General features: G+C 34.8%; 1 protein-coding gene and 1 non-coding gene across 6 annotated transcripts in view; one reads left to right on the top strand and one right to left on the bottom strand.

The window, feature by feature from the left end:
- Positions 1–22036, top strand: part of NOVA1 (NOVA alternative splicing regulator 1) — a 163396-nt gene that overhangs the window by 33038 nt on the left and 108322 nt on the right. The window contains exon 2 of one of the 5 annotated variants that reach the window (XM_066342511.1): positions 17464–17565. The exons of the other annotated variants lie outside the window; for them this stretch is intronic. The gene's annotated coding sequence lies outside the window, so the exon portion shown is untranslated. The remainder of the gene's footprint in view (positions 1–17463; positions 17566–22036) is intronic. 5 annotated transcript variants of the gene reach the window in all.
- LOC136377954 (small nucleolar RNA SNORA51) lies at positions 20016–20142 on the bottom strand. Its single transcript, XR_010746553.1, has one exon. It is a non-coding gene; the product is annotated as a small nucleolar RNA SNORA51 (small nucleolar RNA).

Raw genomic sequence — 22036 nt, 5'->3', positions numbered from 1 at the left:
AAGTACCATTGTTTGTGAGATACACAATAACTTGATGTACCAAGAAAGAAAAATATTGTGGAAGAATATGTGACTTGGAATCAGTCCAATGTAATAGTATGTTATTGGATAGGTAAATTTAGTAAGCTTTTCATATTGTGATACTTTTCAAGATGATTGTCGTCTTCCTCTGTTGTATTGTTATATTTAATTGACTATAGATTATCAGATATAATAATGGTACTACTATTTGTAGAAGAAAAATAGAAATGACAAAGCATATGTGGATTTAATTAAATGAGCCTTATATATAATTTTGTCAATTTGTAATTTTCTATGTGAGAACTTTTTATTGTAAATAATTTATAAGGTGAATATATTTTGGCATCTGGCATTCCATTAATTTTGAACATACTTTCTTGTATCTCTAATACATCAATAATAATATAATTTGTAGTTATGTACTTTAGACCCTGCGGGATTATAAAGTGTTTTCCAAATAAAGACAGTAGGTTGAGTTCAATAGTTATAATGTCACACAGAACATAGCAGCAGTAAAGATCACAGGCTGTGTAATTAAATTGCCCAGGTTCGAATCTTAACTCAGTCACTTGCTGACTCATCAAGTCACTTTTATTCTTTGTTTCTTCACTTTCTTATTTTTAAAATGGGAAAAATAATAGTTCCTACCTCACAGAGTTGAAATTTATATGAAAAGTGTTCAGGACAGTGGCATATAGTAAGTAAGCATATGGTGTTTGCTGGATGGGTTGTTGTTTGTTTTTTTTTTGGTGTTAATTTGATTATTACATTCTACGTATTAAAGTTCTAATCAATTTTATTATCTTAAATTCTTTGTAAAGCAGATAATTCTTTTTTTTTTTTTTTTTTTTTAATTTTTAAAAAAATTATAAAGACCTAAAGCCATTTAATATAGAATAGCCTGATACAAGTATGATACAAGGGGTCCTCGGGTTATGACAGTCTCGACATACAACATTTTAAGTTTACAATTTTCACTCCCATAAAAACTTAAAAAAATTGAGACATGAGTGTTTGGGCTTATGCCGTTAGCAACGTATTTGTGGATTACATGGGCAAACTAGTTTGGTTGTGCGCAGCAGAAATATGCAGTAACATGGGGTATGAGTGAGGGAGTTGGCGACCCCCAGTAGCTTACCTATGCCATTTTGGACTGTTAAAAGTACAGGTGTTCCATTTGTGTTAGGCTAGGGTGTGTTTTGACTTACACCAAAATTAAGGTTATGTCACTGTCATAAGAATGGAACTGTGTCATAACCCTAGGACCCCTGTATTTGGTATCCACAATAATACAAAATCATCAAGAAGTAAGGAATAAAACTTAATCACTCAAAAGTGTTTTAAAATTTAACACTTGGTGGAAAAAAGAATACTTTCTTATTTAAAAGTATAAACTTCATCTGTAGAATTGTTTTTTGTGTGTGAAACCATACTAGTGCTGGATAATTAAGATAATTACTATGTTAAGATTTAGAGATTGACATTAACCATGTATTATTTCACAATGTAACTAGGAAGTTTAATAAAATCAATATAATTAAGTTAGTGTTAAAAGCAAACAATATATGCACAGTTTAAAAGTAAAATAGTATGGAAAGGCTCAAAAGCATTTTACTCCTCAGCATCTTCCACAGCCCCCCTTTCCAGAGTCTGACTTTGCACTCTTCTTATGGCATTTCCATATTTTTAAATAACACTTTAAAATTACTAGTTATTGATTTATCAATTTTTTCTCTATCAACTTCCTATTTTATTAGTTGGGGATTTACTATTCTTACATTTACATCTCCTCATTTTCTCAGCATACTTATACAGTAATCATTCTTATTTTCTCAACGTACTTACCCCAAAATTTTGAATTAAATCAGCTGTTATTTTTTTCTTTCTCCTATCACTTTTTCTTTTTTTGCTGGAATTACCATATTTCCTCATGTATAAGACACACCTTAATTTTGAGGTCTGAAATTTGAAAAAAAAGACAAGCGTGAAAAAGCGGGAAATGCAAGTAAAAAAATCTACAACAAGTAAAAAAACAAGCACAAAATAGTGGGAAATGCAAAATATTGCATTTTTTTTTTACTTTTTAAAAAAAATTATAAAGACCTAAAGCCATATAATGTAGAATAGCCTGATGCAAGTATGATACAGGGGGTCCTGGATGATACAACCCATCCAGCAAACACTGTATGCTTACTTACTATATGCCACTGTCCTGAACACTTTTCATATAAATTTCAACTCTGTGAGGTAGGAACTATTATTTTTCCCATTTTAAAAATAAGAAAGTGAAGAAACAAATAGTGGGAAATGCAAAAAAACCTCCAACCAGTGTATAAGACGCAACCAGCCAGTTTTTAGATTCCAAGTTTTTTGAAAAAGCATGCATCTTCTACATGGGGAAATACGTTAGTGATTACCTCGTTTTTATATGTTTATATATTGTGTTACTGTTTTTCTCCTAAATATTTCAACAGATCTATTATATGCATAGCAATAATTTTTTTGAATGCTCAAATCTGGTTTCATACACTGTATCAGTTGTCCTTCTTTTGTGGAGACCTTTCCACAATATGGTTGTCATATACTCTAGCTTGGTTACTTTGTTTCTTTTATTTTTTGAAATTAAATTTAATGTGATGCCATTCATCAATAAGAGTACGAAGGTTTCAGGTGAACATTTCTATAGCATTTGAACTATTAGTTAATGTTGTATACCCATCATCCAAAGTCAAATCATTTTCTGTCACCTTATATTTGTCCCTCTTGACCCCCCCCCCCCCCCGTAACCACTTTACTTTGATCTATTTCCATGAATCTCAGTTTTATATCCTACCTATGTGGGATATACACTTGTCCCTCTCTACTCCCCTCCTTTCTGCCCCCTAGATTGGTTGTTTTCTATGCCTGGTGCATAATAGGTCATCTTGGGACTTCCCCAGGCTGTTCTCCAGTGCTGGATCCTTTATTCCCTGAATCCCATGTTCCCCTTTGCTCTTTGTTCTTTGTTCTAGAAGTATACTTTTCAGCTGCTTCCTGATAGAGGAATCATAGAAGTTGGTTTACTTGAGAATGTCTTCATCCCATCCTCGCATTTGATTGTATATCAGTTTATGTATATAACTGTAGACTGTAAAATAATTTTCTCCAAAATTATGACGGCATTGTGCCCTTTGCTTTTAATTTTTTGTTCTCAATCTCTGGTTAGTGGCATGTATTTCGCTCTATTTGCCCCCTAATTTTCTTGACTTTTCTCACCTTTTTCATTTCTTTATATTTTTAAACTATGAGATTGCCTAGATTTTTCTTTCATTGAATGTTTTATTTCAGCTATAATTTTTAATTTCTAAAAGGTACCGTTTCTCTCATTCTGTATTTTAACATAGCATGTTGTTCTTATTTTGTGACTAATCATCATGTCTTATGTTTGTGACGATGGTATGTTCCTTCTCCTTGTATGATATTTCCTCTGAGTACGTTTTTCTTTCTTTCTATCTATGTATCTATCTATGTATCTATTTTATATTTATTTATTTATTTATTTATTTTGCTGTCAGTCTTTAATGTTGGGGACTTTTCTGAAAGCCTTGACTTAATGAGGTGCTACAGATTTGTTTTGAACCTGTGTGTCTGGTTGCATAAATTGTTTCTTAAATGGCTTTATTAGGGTGATCAAGCAAAAACCCAGAATTCCTCTGGTAAGTTTTCAGATTTTGGTCTCTACATTTCTCTTCTAGGGTCTTAAACATTCTCCAATGAATTTTCAGATATTCTTTCTGAATGGTTTATATCTTCCTGCCAATTAAGCCATCTCCCTTGTTTTTTATTTTGTGCTTGATAGTCCTAGTTGGAAACCTCTCTGACTCAAGATACTCAACACTATCTTCTAGGGGTGAAAGGAAATGCAGAATGGGATCTTTAACCAGTGTGTGTGGAAATGTTGTCTGTGTAGGCTTTTAGAGAATCCCTCAGTACTTAATGCTAACATTACCCCTGACTTTCTGTTGGCAGATTATTTTGATTCTTATATTATGATCCTTTTCTGCCATGTAATGTTCCACTTTCTCTGCTGTGCTAAATCAGTTACTAGTCGCCTGCCTGAGTTGTTAATTTTCTAAAACCTTCTCCTTGTCCTTTGATTTTGTACCTTTTTGTCATTTTAGTGGAATTTTAGAAAGGAGTGTGCTCAATCTTTCACATTTAACCACAATAATAATAGTCAATAATAGTAACAATAATATCAACCAGTAGCATTTATGGAGTGCTTTACTATGTGCTAGCTTTGTGCTAAGCGTTTTAATGTAGAATTTCATTTAATCTTCAAACCCAATTAAAGGACACTATTATCTTCATTTTACAGGTAAGGAAACAAAATGATAAGTAATTTGCCCAATATCACCTATTTAGTAAATGGCAAAAAAAAATTGAATCTGAAAACTTATTTCTAGAAACTAAGGTTATTTTATCATTATAGGTAAGAAGTCTACAATACTTCATGATGTCTGGAGTTAATTATACAAACATATCTTAAAAATCAATTTAAGTAAGGCAGGTCACTAGATTTTCATATAACTAAATTAGAGGAAAATCTGATAGCTTTTAAATAAGCTGTGATATTCGCACATGCACATATACAAATTATCACATATTGAGTGAACAATTTTTAAGTAATACAAAACTTTAATATAAACTATTAATGCTGCTTATCACCATTCTTCTAAGTAATTTTTTTTCCTGTATTTTTCTGAAGTGAGAAGCAGGGAGGCAGAGAGACAGACTCCCGTGTGTGCCCGACCAGGATTCACCTGGCAAGGCCACCAGGGAGCGATGCTCTGCCCATCTGGGGCTTTGCTCTGTTGCAACCAAAGCCATTCTAGTACCTGAGGTGGAGGTCATGGAACCGTCCTCAGCGCCCAGGCCAACCTTGCTTCAGTGGAGCCTTGGCTGTGGGAGAGGAAGAGAGAGACAGAGGGGAAGGAGAGGGGGAAGGGTGGAGAAGCAGATGGGTGCCTCTCCTGTGTGCCCTGTCCAGGAATCAAACCTGGGACTTCTGCATGCCAAGCTGACACTCTAGCACTGAGCCAGCTGACCAGGGCCTCTTCTAAGTAATTTTAAAAAATATTTTAGGTATTGATTTTAGATAGAGGGGAGAGAGTGAAGGGGGTGAGCAGGAAGCATCAACCTGTAGCAATTGCTTTCCACATGTGCCTTGACAGGGTTTTGAACCAGGGCCCTCAGCATTCCAGGTAGATACTTTTGATGCTACGCCACCACAGCTCAGGCTCTTCTAAGTAATGTTTTGAAATGACATTTACTGTCTGAATGAGGACACAATGTTCTACACATTAGGGAAAATTAAAATCAGAGGACTAATACATTCATTAAATTTTTTTTTTTTGGTTTAAGAATTTTGGGAAGAGTAGAACACAGTATTTGTTTGCAAGATTTATATATTATAAATAAACCTTTATTTCTTTAAATAATGTTATGGCCAAAAGATTGAAGTAAACTTTATCAGTTAAGAATAAATTCTATTTACTACACTTGATTTTTCTTTTATTATAATAATTATTTTGTGTAATTTTATTATCCTTCTGTTTTGTCAGTGTAGACAGAAACTGATTGCCTTGCTGCTGAGGCTATCATTTCTGAAGCTAGGTGTGTACTGTCAGCACAGTGGAGCAGGAAGTTATTCTCCTGTGTCTCTACTCACAAATCTTAAGACATGCAAATAGGTTTTAAAATCAAGAGAGTTCAAAGTATTTTGTGACCAGTATTATAATCCCTGCTCTCAGTTCTTTCTGTATTCTCTAAAAAAACAATGTATTTCAAATTTCCATGCTATTTTTCTGTTTCGATGGCAGTAGTCTTCAGAGTTACTCAGTTAACCTTAAAGTAGGGTGATGGTCTGATAAAGTATGTATTTGTTTTTAGTGTCATTACAAAATATATTTTTGATATATAATCTCTCTTGAATATCATTCACTCATATTTTGATTAGAAAATGTGAACTATAATTGATAATAAGGGTCTCAAATAAAAATCTGTCCACATTTGATGTCATGTAAAAATGACATCAAAGCCTGACCTGTGGTGGCGCAGTGGATAAAGCGTTGACCTGGAAATGCTGAGGTCGCCGGTTCGAAACGCTGGGCTTGCCTGGTCAAGGCACATATGGGAGTTGATGCTTCCTGCTCTTCCCCCCTTCTCTCTCTCTCTCTCTCCCCTCTTTCTCTCTCTCTCTCCTTTCTAAAATGAATAAATAAAAAAAAATTAAAAATGACATAAAAAATTACTGTTATCCCATATTTTAAAAAATAGGCCTTCAGAATCCTTCTCAGTTATACTGGCCAGTAGAGAGTATTTAATATATTATGCAGGTACAAGTAAGTTCTATATTGTTGGATTCTAAATCAAATTTTATCTAATTAGGCTCTTTAGATATTTTATATTTTTCCAAAATTGATGGTTATTTATTTTTTTAGGAAAGGTCTGTTAGAGTTATAAACATTACTAAGTAATATTAGAAAATAAATAGAACAATGATTGCATAGGGATATGCCTAGATCTATATACGTTAGAAAAATAGCTACTTTTTAATTTCAACTTCAAAGGGTAGAATTCTCCTCTTGGTGAAAATTCATTTCATAGTTAATTTAAAATTTCCTTGTTCCTATACATTTTCTTTTGCAACCAAGTAAGATACTTAACATGTAAGTAGGGAGGGAAAACTTATTCTTGAATTCTTTTAGTCAGAAGTTTTATATTGCAGTATCTATCATGAAACAGTATTACCTAGTTTCATTCTAATATCAGGTAGGCCAGGGAATTTTAGAATGATCAAAGTAAGTATAGCATGAATATTTTTAAAAATATCACTTCAGACTCTTCATACTGTTATAGCCATTGCATTTATCTGGGTTTCTGAAATTAAAGTAGCACGTTGTTAAACTTAAAATGTCTTGGCCTATTTAAACACAGTTTGCCAGTTATAACTTTTCTATATATAGATTATAATTTTATTGAATACTATAGCGAGAATTGCTTTTTATAAATGTATAACTTAATATGAACTGTGATCCTAGAAACTGGAATTGTTACTTGCATGTGATGAAAGCAAGTTTGGGTATCTGTATGTTTGGATTTATTTCTTATTTTGTATATATGAAATGCTTATTATGCTTCTTCACTGTGTTCCATTTAACTGCAAGTAGACTGTAAAAGAAGCCTCAAACTGAAAAAAAAAATTGGTAAGAGTATAATAAGACTATAAAACAATAGTTTTACAAAATAATGTCAGTGGAAACATGAAGAACAAAAAAACCTACCTTGATAAAATCATTTGTGTATCAGCTATTGTAACATTGTATCATCATTTCTCTAATTTCTCTACCTGCATTGCATTCATCTCATCATATTTTAAATCAGATATAATTTGTCCTTTTCATAATATACTTTTATGACTATTGCTGAAAAGTCAGAATTTGCATTTAGATTTTGGGGACCTATTTTTATTTTTATGTAATTATCTTAAACCTTTTACTTCTTGACCTTCTTAATAGAACTACCACTTTTTAAAAATTAGTAGACTTTTTAGAGCAGGGTTAGGCTTACAAAAAATTTAGTAGAGAGTCCAGGGAGTTGCCATAGATTTTTATATGCCCCTATATTTCCTGCTGATCACCACAGTTTCTCCTATTGTTAACATTTTGCATCATTGTGGTACAGGAACAGTTGATGAGCCTGTATTGATACATTATTATTAACTGAAGTCCATAGTTTATATTACGACTTACTTTTTGTGTTTTTACAAATATATAATGATATGGATCTACCATCGTCATACAGAGAAGTTTTATTGTCCCAAATATCCCCCGGGTTCCACCTATTTATTCTTCCCTCCCTTATGAGTTTCTGGCAACCACTGCTTTTTCTTACTCTTTATGGTTTGCCTTTTTCAGATTAGCTTTTTTCATTTGGCAATATGCATTTAAGGTTTCTTTACATCTTTTTATAGCACTATACCTTATTTTTATCACTGAATAATATTCCATAATATGTATATAACACAGTTTGTTTATTTCCTGTTTAAGGACATCTTGGTTGCTTCCAATTGTTGGCAGTTATGAATAAAGCTGCTATAAATGTTGTGTATAGGTTTTAGAGTGGACATAACTTTTTAGCTCATTTGGGTAAATACCAAGGAGTATGAGTGCTGAATCATATGGTAAGAGTATGTTTGCTTTGAAGGAAACTGCCAAATTGTTTTCTAATGTGGCTGTAGTATTTGCATTCCCACTGGCAATAAATAAGAGTTCCAGTTGCTCTACATCCTATCAATATTTGGTATTTTTAGTGTTTGGATTTTAGCCAGTCTAATAAGAACATAATGGTATCTTATTGTTCTTTAAATATGCAGTTCTATAATGATATATGGTTATGTATTGAATTTTGTCTTCCCCCTCATTTCTTTTTTTTTTTTTAAGTGAGAGGAAGGGAGTTAGAAAGGCAGACTCCCACATTTGCCCTGACGGGGATCCACCTGGCAACCCCCATTTGGGGCTGATGCTTGAATCAGCTGAGCTATCCTCAGTGCCTGAGGCTGATGCTCAGATCAACTGAGCTGTCCTCAGCACTAGGCCAATGCTTGAAACAATTGAGCCACTGGTTAGAGAGGGAAAGAGAGAGAGAAAAAGGAAAGGAGGGGTGGAGAAGCAGATAGTCGCTCCTCATGTGTGTCCTGACTGGGTATTGAACTTGGCACGTCTGCACACCACACTGGGCTAGCACTCATATCTATTGAACCAACCAGTCAGGGCATCTCCCCTAATTTCATATGTTGGAGTCCTATTTTCTAGTATCTTTGAATGTGACTTTAGCCCTGGCTGGTTGGCTCAGTGGTAGAGCGTCAGCCTGGCGTGCAGGAGTCCTGGGTTCGATTCCCGGCCAGGGCACACAGGAGAAGCGTCCATCTGCGTCTCCACCCCTCCCCCTCTCCTTTCTCTCTGTCTCTCTCTTCCCCTCCCGCAGCCAGGGCTCCACTGGAGCAAAGTTGACCCGAGCACTGAGGATGGCTCCATGGCCTCTGCCTCAGGTGCTAGAATGGCTCTGGTTGTAACAGAGCAATGCTCCAGATGGGCAGAGCATCGCCCCCCGGTGGGCATGCCGGGTGGATCCCGGTCGGGCGTATGCGGGAGTCTGTCTGCCTCCCCGTTTCCAACTTCAGAAAAATACAAAAAAAAGAATGTGACTTTATATGGAGATAGGAATGTTACAGAGTTAATCAAGTTATGGTAGGATCATTACAGGTCCTAATCCAATGTGACTGGTATAAAAAAGGGAAATTTGGACATGGATAAATGCATACAGGGAGAATGAATGCATTGGGGACATGAAGACTGTTATCTGTAAGCCAAGAACTGAGGCTTGGAATCTGATCCTTTCTTTGTAGTCCTCAGAAGGAATAAACCTGCCAACGCTTTGATTTCATATATTTAGCCTCCAAAACTGAGACAATATCTGTTGTTTATGCCATCCAGTTATTGGTACTTTGTGTTGGCAGCCCTAAAAAACTAATACACATGTGATGTTTAACATCTTTTCATATGCTTAGATTCTATCAGTTGTACTTTTGGTGAGATGTGTGTTCAGATCTTTCACCCATTTTTTTAAATTGGATTGTTTGGTTTCCAATTGTTGAACTTTTTTCTTTCTTTTTCTTTTTTATTTTCCTTAAGTGAGAAGGGAAGGAGAGAGCCCCAACTGGGACCCACCTGGCAAGCCCCCTACCAGGAGATGCTCTGCCCATCTGGGGCCGTTGCTCCCTTTCTCAGGTTCTGAGCTATTGTAGCACCTGAGGTGAAGCCATGGAGCCATCCTCAGCACCTGGGGCCAACTTGCTTTAACTGAGCCACGGCTGTGGGAGAGGAAGAGAGAGAGTAAAAGAAGGGAGGGGGGAAGGGTGTAGAGCATATGGTCGCTTCTCCTGTGTGCCCTGACCAGAAATCGAGCCCAGGACTTCCACATGCCAGGATGACACTCGACTACTGAGACAACAGGCCAGGTCCAATTTTTTCTTTTGTATTTAGGTTACTAATCCTTGACCAGATATGTTTTGCAAGTATTTTTTTCCCATTGTGAATTGGTTTTTTTTTGTTGTTTTTTGGTTTTTTTTGTATTTTTCTGAAGCTAGAAACCTGGAGAGACAGTCAGACAGACTCCCGCATGCGCCCGACCAGGATCCACCCGGCACGCCCACCAGGGGGCGACGCTCTGCCCACCAGGGGGTGATGCTCTGCCCCTCCAGGGCGTCGCTCTGCCGTGACCAGAGCCACTCTAGCGCCTGGGGCAGAGGCCAAGGAGCCATCCCCAGCGCCCGGGCCATCTTTGCTCCAATGGAGCCTTGGCTGCGGGAGGGGAAGAGAGAGACAGAGAGGAAGGAGAGGGGGAGGAGTGGAGAAGCAAATGGGCGCTTCTCCTGTGTGCCCTGGCCGGGAATCGAACCCGGGACTTCCACACGCCAGGCCGACGCTCTACCACTGAGCCAACCGGCCAGGGCCGTGAATTGTTTTTTCATTCTGTTAACAGCATTTTTTTTGTAGAGCAGAAGTTTTTAATTTTAATAAAGTTCAGTTGATTGATTTCTTTTTCTTACATGTATTATGCTTTTAGAGTTGTATCTAAAGTCATTGTCAATTCCAAAGTAATTTAGATTGCCTCCAAAGTTATATTGTAGAAGTTTTGTAGCTTTGTCTTTGGTCCTTTTGAGCTAATTCTTACAGGAGATTTATTGTCTGCATCTAGAGTCATTTTATTTCTTTTGCATGTGGATGTTCAGTAGTGCCAGTACCATTTGCTGTAAAGTTATTTTTCATTGAATTTTGTTTATCCTTTGTCAAAGATCAGTTGATTATATTTGTGTGGGTTTATTTCTGGGCTCTCTATTTTCTTCCACTGATCAATTAATTTGTTCTTTCAAGAGTATCACAGTTTTGTTTTTTTTTTCGGTTTTTATTTTGTATTTTTCCAAAGCTAGAAACAGGGAGAGACAGTCAGACAGACTCCCGCATGCGCCCGACCGGGATCCACCCGGCATGCCCACCAGGGGGCGACGCTCTGCCCCTCCGGGGGAGTCGCTCTGCCAGGACCAAAGCCACTCTAGCGCCTGGGGCAGAGGCCAAGGAGCCATTCCCAGCGCCTGGGGCAGAGGCCAAGGAGCCATTCCCAGCGCCCGGGCCATCTTTGCTCCAGTGGAGCCTTAGCTGTGGGAGGGGAAGAGAGACACAGGGAGGAAGGAGAGGGGGAGGGGTGGAGAAGCAGATGAGCGCCTCTCCTGTGTGCCCTGGCTGGGAATCGAACCCGGGACTTCTGCACGCCAGGCCGACATTCTACCACTGAGCCAACCGGCCAGGGCAGTATCACAGTTCTTGATTACTCTAGCTTTATAGTGAGCCTTGAAGTCAGATGGCATCAGTCCTCCAACTTTGTGTTTGTCCTTCAATATTTTGTTGATAGTTTGGCTGACATTATTAACTAACAGTGAATTAACATGTAAGTTTGGATTATTTGAATTTGTGTGATTTCTCTTGTACTTTATTATTTATTACTGATAGTCTTCTATCATATGAAAAATTGAACTAGAAAAAAGCCATAAAAATAAAATCTAGTTTTGTAATTTTGACTTCCATTACTTTATCATGTTATATCTCTCAGGACTGACTGATAAAATATATGTTCAATATACATGGCATAATTTAGGATGATGAATGATTATAAAATGAATGGGAATTGATACATAAAGATTCTAGATATCAATGAAATAGGCTGCTATATTGTCTAGAATATGACATTTAAATAGATATTCGATAATGTAAAATTTAGTCATGTAAAATATTGATACCGTAATTTATTCAAAAGCTATACCAAATTTTTTAGAGAGATCCCATTAAATATTAATTTGAAGACTGAATGACTGAAAGGAGCATGATTCAGTTTAGGGAAAAGTCCCAAGTTATTAAGCTATGAATCAGGGCAGAGATTCCTCTAAAGTTGACTTTTAGATTATTCAAATATGAATATTGAAAGTGTTTCTTTCAAACAGTAATTTTTAAATTTGCTTTATTTATTTAATTTATTTTTTCTTCCTTGAAGCCTTTTGTCCTGCAAACTTCTAAGTTTGGTGTCTTATTAAAGGATATTTTTTAGCCTCTGTGAAGCTTAGTGTTCTCTAGGAATGTATAAACTATATTTGTTATTATTTATAATAAAACCTATTTATACATATTCAGAGTATTTCTATAACTTTTATGCAAGGATAAAATTTAAGGAATTCCTTATAAAATACTCATTAGTTATGTAATTGCTAGTTCTTAAAAATAAGAAATAAGAACAGGATAATACAGGCATTCAGCTAGATATTTGTAGAATGTTTTAGAGAGGAAATGTCAAAAGCACTTACTAACTCTTTGGTGCTAACCACTTAATAATACAAGTATGAATTGAGATGGAGAGTAAAGTGGGAATAGAACCATGAGATGGGTTTATTTTTCTCCAGAATGACTTGTGCTTATGATGGATCAAATCTCTTCTTTTGTTTCATTACTCATATAGAGAAAATGTCCAGAAAATTTTCTGGACACTGCAGAAAATGTGTTCAATCTGACTTTAATCTAGTCAAGTCAGTTGAAATTGACTAGTTTGCATTTTAACCTCAGAGCCCAATTTAAAGCTTTTCCACTGCTACTTGTACTCTTAGGCTTTTCTGGGACCATGGAGTGTGGAAAGGGTTGAATCTTGTCATTAACTGCTAACTCCAGTGAGACAAGAATAATGATCAGCTCTTTCATTTGTATTCCAGTTTCTGTTCTGGGTGTTGATGCCTGGAAGAGAGAGAAGAAAAAGGGAAAGCCTTTCTTAAGTGGTACCTTTATTCTCTTTTTTTGTTCTGCTTCTCTGCCTAACACTGATAGACCCCAAGCTTTCTCTGGGGAGAGAAAGACAAATACAACATCTTGACACAGCACCTGTGAAAAACATTTTTGGGGGTGAGATATGTTTAGAGGGTCTCACTTTCCAGTTCTGGATGACTTTTTCTGCTCTTCCTTCATTTTTACCTTACTAGTATACCATACCCATAGTGTCTGGCTGTTGGGGTTCCCATTTTATGGAGGCTCATGTCCAGCTACTTTCACAGTCAAGATACTCTTTGCTCTTATAGATAGTGACTTTAGTTCTCTCTATCCCCTTTTCTAACTCCAAGTCTTTTTTCCTTTTTGTCAGATGGGAATGGGAAGGGGGAGAGGGCATAGTATAATATGCAGGTCTAAGCACAAGCTGAAATCCAGCTTAGAGATGAGATACCAGTCTTCCCTTCTTGTTGATACTATAGACCCATTCTTGCTTGATTTGAATTCTTGGCAATGGTTCTGTCCACCAACATTAAATCAGTGCAGCAAATTCTGATGATTGACTCATTCATGATGGGTTGGGGTTGGGCAGTCTGGGTTAAGAGAAGCTGAGAAAGGTTAACATGTTTAAGTGATGAAGTAGTAGTTGGTTCTCACTTGTTTAGGCTGTCTGCTGAATGAGAAGTACTTGATTGATGATTCTTTGTTCTTAGTCTTGGGTTCTAATTACCAATCCCTGGGTGATTAAAGAAGTCCCATCTGATATTCTATTATGTAAATTTTACCATAGTCTTGCTAGAACTTTAATTTTTGCTGTCAATTCCACCACAATGGCTGGTGTGGTCTTTTTAAAAGATTAGATAATTTATATTGCTCCTCCAGTCAAAATTCTGCAATTGGTTTCTCTGATACTTAAAAAACAAAACACTAAAGTTTTATTTATGGCTGGCAAGACCCTGTGTAATTCCACCCAGGTTAAAGTTTTGATCACTTGTTTCCATCTTTGAGCTTTGCTTTTACTAGTCCATCTGTCTACAATATTCTTACCCCAGATAGTTTATGGACTCAGTCCACATTATTTGGAAATTGTTCTATTCAAATAATGCTACTTCCTTGGTTTTTTTCTGACTGTTAAAATAGTATGTTTGTCACTCTGTTCCCATAACTTGCTTTATTTTTTAATTAGATGTGAATTATTTCCATACATTATATATTTAATATGTTATTAGAATCTGTCTCTTCCATTAGCATGTAATCTTCTAGAGGGCAAGTCATCGGCTTGTTTGTTCAGAGCTTTTTACTCAGTACCTAAATGGGACCTGACCCATTGGAGAAAATTGCATTTTTGTTGAGTAAATAAATGGATGAATGAATGCTAGTTTCTACACTCAAACTTTAGCAATAAGTTTGACTTACCCTATAATTTTTATTCTTTTAGTGTTTTATATAGTGAATGTTTCTTTTATTTTGTAATAGATCTTATTATTTATAACTGTATATTCCCATTGTTATCATCCCAGTAAAACTACAGCTCTAGTTCATCTTCCATCTTCCTGGTGTATTGGACCTGTGCCTGTTGTCTTCCTCATTGAACCCAGCATGTATTCTCTTTTCTACTCAGATCCTTTTTACTTCAGTTCTCCGTATACTTGCTATGCTTCCCTCTACTTCGGCTTCTTCACCTAAAGCCTGTTCCCTTTGTTCCTACTGCTGTGTATTTTATTAGTGTGTGAATACGTATAGTGCAGTGGTCCCCAACTCCCGGGCCGCGGACCGGTACTGGTCCGTGGGCCATTTGGTACTGGTCTGCAGAGAAAGAATAAATAACTTACATTATTTCCGTTTTATTTATATTTAAGTCTGAACGATGTTTTATTTTTAAAAAATGACCATATTTCCCTCTGTTACATCCGTCTAAGACTCACTCTTGACGCTTGTCTCGGTCATGTGATACATTTATCCGTCCCACCCTAAAGGCCGGTCTGTAAAAATATTTTCTGACATTAAGCCCGTCTGTGGCCCAAGAAAGGTTGGGGACCACTGGTATAGTGCACTTCAGGTAATGAGAAAACTCTAGAAAAAGTTCTTTACATTTGAAATGATTGAGAATCAACTATTTGTTGTATTATATACTATTATTTCATATATATTAGCAAATCGTCTATTTCTTCACTGAGTATCCTTAATATTTTGTAAGATTTCATTTGCCATTTTTAATCAATATTTAAAGGTTGGTACAACCTTAAAGAGCACCATGAATACTGTTTTGTAATACTGTTTATAATATTGTGAACTCATTTTAAAGGTAAGGCTGCTTTAATTTAGGGATTCCTTTTAAATGAATGTGATGTAACAATGTTTCATGTCTTTTACCTTCAGAAAATGGCGTGACAAGTAAGGAAAATGATTTGTGAAAGGAAAAGTGTAACTTGTGTAACATTTTCAGAAAATGTGATCCCTGATAGGTTCTTCAAATTTAGATTTTTTGTTTGTATGTGTTATGTGAATGAAGTAAGAGAATGGTAAAGGAAATGAAATTATTTTATATAAATAATTGAAGCCAAATGCTTTACTAACCTGAACCTGTTCCAAGTAAGTGCAGTGTCATAGAATGGACCAGTGGGCTCTTTGGGGAAATGTAGAACCCAGGAGTATAAGGCAGTGTTCTAAAACTTGTATTTAGTTAGCATTTGTGTATGTAAAATAATACAGAAATATATAGCTTATGATATTGGTCTCTTTGAAAGGACAGAGCTAAATAAACGTAGAAGACACAGCTAAAATAAAAGAAATATAAATTTATATAGCAGTAAACAAAGATGGGACCCTATAAGAAACTTGTCATTGTTTGCGGTAGTTCTTTTGAACAATTACTGGTATTATTATTACTGATAACAATATATCAGTTATTGTACTATATGCTATATGTGTGCTATTTCATTTAGTTGTTGGAACATTTTTGTGTCTATTATTCATTTTACTTTAAAAAGAAACAGCTGCTCAGAGTTAGCTATTTAATAAATTACTTCTACTTATTCAATTAGGTGTCTTCATAGCATTTACCAGTAGCCCCTTAGAACTTTTTTAGGGAAGTCACAGAGCCTTTTGAGAACCTGACAAAAGATTATGGCCTGTTTTCTCTGTAAGAATGTATGTGAACTTGTATAATATGTCTTCATTTTTATATGCATCTTTTCAGAATTTCTAGGTTTCCTAAATTCTATACATGGACCCCATATTTGGAATCCCTGATCTATGTCTTTTTTTTAATAAAGAGTAGGGTACTATGAAGTTTATTTTTCTTCTATCATTTCTTGTCATTTAAAACACATATTTACTTATATATGCTTTATTCCAGAAAGTATTTAAGAAAGCTGAGATTGTTAACTATCTCTAATTTCACTGAGTATATGCCAAAATAAATAAAGTCTGTTAGGGCAAGTGTGATTCAGAAAAGTTGGACATAACAGGCGACTTTTTAGTGGTCACATTTGTTGGACTTTTTGTAGAGCACCCACAGTCTTCTATGTCAGGAACCTAAATGTGATATTTTCAAATAAACAGTTAACCTCTTCAACATAAACATTAGTAGCAATGACCTGAAATAGAAGATTAGAAAGATAGCCTAGTGATTCAGTGGTATTTCTCAGAGAATTTTTGAATTTTATCTTCTGATTCCCTCAAAGATAAGTGGAGATGATGTTGTTGTAGTAAAAGGTAATACTTTTCTGTATTAATGAACTAAAGTAACCATACACTTGCTAACCTCATTGTTTGTGTGGGTTAAGAGATGTAGACTGAGTCTAGAGTCTACCTCAGTGTAACTTTGGAAAAGAGAAGTTGTTTTATAATAGGGTCACTATTAAAGCTTCTTTATATAAAAAGTATCATAATATAACTATTGCTAGTTTTGAGGACTAATTATTTCATTAAATTGTGTTTTTCCCATATAAAATGACTTAGAATTTTAAAATGGCTTTTCTTAACTTTTTTTTTTAGATACTTAATGTTACGTATGCTTCATTTATGTTATCTCACCTATTTTGATTTTTCCTCCTTGAATTGTCATTAAAAACAAAAGCATTAAATTAGGTGAACAGAGTGGAGAATCTTACTGTGTACACTTACCAGGTTTTAGGTAAATTATAGAAATGTTATAAATCAGTATACAATGTTTGGGTTTATTTTTCAACACAGGTGTTTTAACATTGATTTATAGTTGTGTTGTGAATTGAATAACTGTATTTCTATTTTTTTCCTTCAATCATTCTTAACATTCAACCTTTAAATGAATGGTAGCCCATCTGTGTAGGGCTCTTGTGACTGAATGATGTATTTTGTTTTGCTGTGGCACAGTTTGATGTATTTTGTTTTGCTGTGGCACAGTTTTCAGACAGCCACTTTTGTTGTCAAATATTTTCATTTTCTATAGTACTTTTCATCCCTGTATATATGTACAGGAATCACTTCACCCACCACCGAATTGCAGCCACTTCTGAGGTGGAACGCAGCAACTGTTTAACAGCGCACTTTCCCCTAGGTGCTGACAGCTGCAGAAGAAATTGTACATGGTCCTGTACAGAAGGTATTTCTCCACTGTGCCATCTGCAGAGTGAAACTGACTAGGAGTACTACATAGACTGTAAGTTTCTTGTGTATCCACTCTAGACTGGAAAACGCAGTAAGAGAGAATAACAAATAACTGGGAAGCATCATTTGAAAATGTATTGAGGTCAGTTAAACTTAGTGCTCCTCTCCCTGGCTCTAAATTTTATGTGATTAGAACTGAACTGAGTAAAAAACAAGTGTATGCACTCCTTAGAAATTATTTTATTCTAAAAGCAAATGAAACTAAAGTGTTTTTTTTTATAAATACTTCACTTTTAATGAAACTTAGAAGATCAATTTGTCCTTAAATATTTTCAAATAACCACACCAATATTATATAAGATTTTAGAGCTGTGTTCTTCAGTAGCAAATCAACTTATAAATCAACAGAAACATCCTAATTAGCATTGCTTGCCTTAGTGTTAATACTTTCACTCTTTTGGTGAGATTTTTACAACGAAGCCAGATAATGATAAGCCTATTTTTCATTCTTTGTTTTAGAAACATTAGATTTGAATTTTTTTTTAACATTGAAACAAAGCTTGGGAGAGAAGAAACAGTATATACATGAACTTTGACTTACTGTGTTTTAGTCTCTCCCATTCAATTATTTAATGATGTTCTTTTTTCTTTTGTAAAAGCATTTTACAAGAGTGCTATCTTTAGTTATAATATGGCATGTTCATGCATTATAGGATAGAAAAATAACATTAGAAACTTCTGTGTCTCTTGTTAAACACTGATATGGGATTGTTATATATATTGGGGTTTTTTTGTTTTAGTCTATAATATGATGTGTTAGTTATCAGTTTTTTAAATTATTTTTTTGTGCGTCTATAGACATTTCTATGACAAGAAATTAGGATCTTATTGTTCATAGTCTTAGTCATATGAAATACAATATAATTTGTTTTAGCTAATCTAAATTATGTGTCATAAGTTAAATTATATTTGTGTATATCTCTATACCTATAGATTCTCAATGAAAGCAGATAAAAGCCTTTCTGGGCCACAGTTTACTTATAAAATGAGGTGGGTGGAAGAAATGATTTTCTAGAGACCATCTCTTTAAGTGTTTTCTGTTCACCTTGGATAGAATTCTGTGTATTTGGAATTGTACTTTACATTATGTAACCAAGATATTCTGGTGTAAATGATCTTGTTCTAGTTAGAATATTATTTATACTAAACAAATGAAGAGTGAAGGTAGTTTAGAGTCAAAAGGAGATGTCTGATTTCCTACAAAGATTTTCAACTCTCTACTTTTGTAGTGGAGTTATCTCCACTATTTTGATTTTTTTTTTGAGAATCAATACAATCCAATTAATTCTCAATATCTTATCCATCATGGAAGCATCAGGTAAATTAGAAACAGTAGACATTACACTCAGAGTAGAATGTAGTTAAATTTTGCCAGAGAATATTAATGAGTTTCCCCCTTGCATAAACTTAATCTTCATTCAGTAATCAAAACCCTAAAGAAGTAAACATTAGTATTTTAAAGAATATAGTTTACACATTGTATAATGTACTTATATATCTCTAGCAAGAGGGTATTTTATCAGTATATGATAAAATTATATAATTGGTTCCTTTGCATTTTCTGCAAACAGTATAATTGTAAGTATTGCTTAATTCCTTTCATCTTTATTAACTGAAATAATCATATTGGAAAGAATAGATTATATGTTTTATATATTAATATTTTTCTGAAATGGTACCAACTATACCTATGGTGCATATTTGAGTATATCTTTTTTCAATTATTGAAGACATTTAATTGTTATGTATTGGACCTGTGGGTGATGTGAATTTCATGATGTTTTAGGTTCCTTTCTTTGGCATTTGTTTTTTGCATTTTTCTGAACTTAGAAGTGGGGAAGTAGTCAGACAGACTCTTGCATGCCCACCAGGGGGCGATAGGGCTTTACTCTGTTTCCACGGGAGTCATTCTAGTGCCTGAGGTAGGGGCCATGGAGCCGTCCTCAGCTCCTGGGGCCAACTTTGCTCCAATTGAGCCTTGGCTGTGGGAGGGGAAGAGAGAGACAGAGAGGAAGGAGAGGGGGAGGGGTGGAGAAGCAGATGGGCGCTTCTCCTCAGTGCCCTGGCCAGGTTCGAACCCGGGACTTCCACACACTGGGCCGACATTCTACCTATGAGCCAAACAGCCACGGCCGGGTTCCATTTTTAAACATGATTTTTATACTTTAATATACTCCCAGTGTATATTATTCAGAAAAGGAAACTAGAATTAGATGGAATCTTTTTTTTTTAATTGAATATACTTGTATATTATTTGAATTTAGTAAACACTATTTTTGTAATAAAAAATAAAGGAAAAATTTAGTTTTTTTAGTTGAATTGTATATTTGTAATATTTATTTTATTTACAAAGTATCCTGATTTCATAAAGTATATTATAGAACTCTAATATCTCCATTTGATTGTTTTCCAAAAAAGGGTTCTTTTTTTTTTTTTTGAACCCCATGTCCCCGCATTCACAATACAAAGCAAAGAGCCAGGGCTGAGGTGTAGATGGGTGGGTTTACTCTGCCTCCTCTTTCTGTACAGTCAGTGTAAGAACACAGCCTGCGGTAAGCACTGGGAGGCCCCCAAAAAGGGTTCTTCATCTTATTCTGAAGGGCTAGAATTTTAATTGGGCTTATTATTTAACTTATATTCATGTATAATTTTGGATTTCAGAAATAAACACTATATCAAGATTAATTAAATTTAATAAAGTTTTTATTTTTTAATTTTTCCATTAAAATATTCTATTTGAAGTGGGAAATAAGCAAATGCATAGATGGTAATATGAATTTTAAATACTTAATGATATGTACTTTGACTTCTATAATAATGTTCTGACAACTTTTAGGTTTTAATTAGAGGCTTTAAAAAGAAATATTAGGACCAGCTGAAAAAATAGTGAAATTGTTGAGAAAATTACATGATAAAATGAAGTGTACTTTGACTGTAGATTTTATGTACTTTAATTTTAAAGAATGTATGTTTTTAAATACGTATTTTTAAATTCTCAAATATTCTCAGTTTTACAAAATACATAGCTATCTTTTAAATTAGGAACATATATTTATATTTATTCTAAAAAGATTTTTAAAAATTATCTTGCCAAGTCTGTCTGAACAAATACTTGTGATATGATAGGGATATGAAAACTTCCAAATATTTAATTGTCAATAATGGGCAGGTGATATTGCAATTTAACATTAGTTGGACAGATATTTTGTACTAAATGGTTTATATTTGAGTAACTTCATTTAATCTTAGGCGTTAGACATTATTTGCTATCATTCAAAATGAAATTTATATTCATAAAACCATCTGTGCAGTTTGACTTTATATATTTTAGAAATAAATGTAAAAAGTCCCCACCCTCCACACCAGATAACCTCAGGCAGTTGCATGGAGATAAAATGTCATATAATTAGATACTTTCATCTTTGCTAATTTTATTTTATTTATCAATTAGTTTCTGCCTAATTTTATGAATTCTGCAATTCTCAATATAAATTGAATTACTTAAAAAATTTAAGTGTATGAGTTTGCATAACTTTTGATGCCAGTAATCATTTTTACCTCTAATATTGAATTAATTAGCATTATTTAAATTTTTTTCTTTAACTCTGGAAATTCAATGTGTTGTGGGTAAAGTAAGTGTGTGTGTGTGTGTGTGTGTGTGTGTGTGTGTGTGTGTGAGAGAGATATCTTTCTAATGTATTTTCTGATCTGGAATCCTGACTGCCACTTTGTAGCTATTTATTCCAGTATAAATTGTTTAACAACTTGGGTTTTTCCTTATCTGTTTGTTAATTGGGAATCATTACACCTACCTCACAGGGTTGTTGTGAGGAAAAACCATTAAAATGTGTGAAAGAATGCTTAGCATATACCAGCTATGCTAGTATTTGAAAAATGAGTATTACTAAAACCTTCCACTGTTCTTATGATAAAATCTAAGTTTCCTGTCTAGGTTTGTGATCTGGATCCTGCTTATGTCATCATCTTCATTTCTTTCCTTGCAAACAACATGTATTGATCAGTTGATACTAAACTTTTTGCTATTCCCAGAATATGTTATGCTTTCTTAGGCCCTTTGTCTACCTTCAGCATTCTTTCCATCACTCACGTCCCTCCTCCAGCCATGGGCTACAGTCGTCTGTATAACTCAACCTTGTCCCTCGGGTCTCTCTTTAGGCTTCTCCTTAACTAAAATATTTCCTATGCCTTCTTCATCCCTTATAACTTGTTAGATGACCCATAAGGTTCTGTGGCATTTGCTTATTCCTATTCTAGCAGCCAGCACATGTAATATAATTGCCTTTGCACATGTCTGTTTCCTCTGTATGGTTGTTGAGGGTGAAGTCTGCCTTTAACTTGTTTTCTTCCGAGCTTAACAGAATTTCTGTATCTCAGGAAATGAACATTTTATAAATAGGTGAAGATTCCCCCTAAAGGAACTGAAAACTTATAATTATGTAATT

Source organism: Saccopteryx leptura, chromosome 6 (genome assembly GCF_036850995.1).
Source record: "Saccopteryx leptura isolate mSacLep1 chromosome 6, mSacLep1_pri_phased_curated, whole genome shotgun sequence".
Classification (NCBI taxonomy): Eukaryota; Metazoa; Chordata; class Mammalia; order Chiroptera; family Emballonuridae; genus Saccopteryx; species Saccopteryx leptura.
The sequence above is the reverse complement of the archived record's forward strand: the minus strand, read 5'-3'. Positions and strand labels throughout refer to the sequence as shown.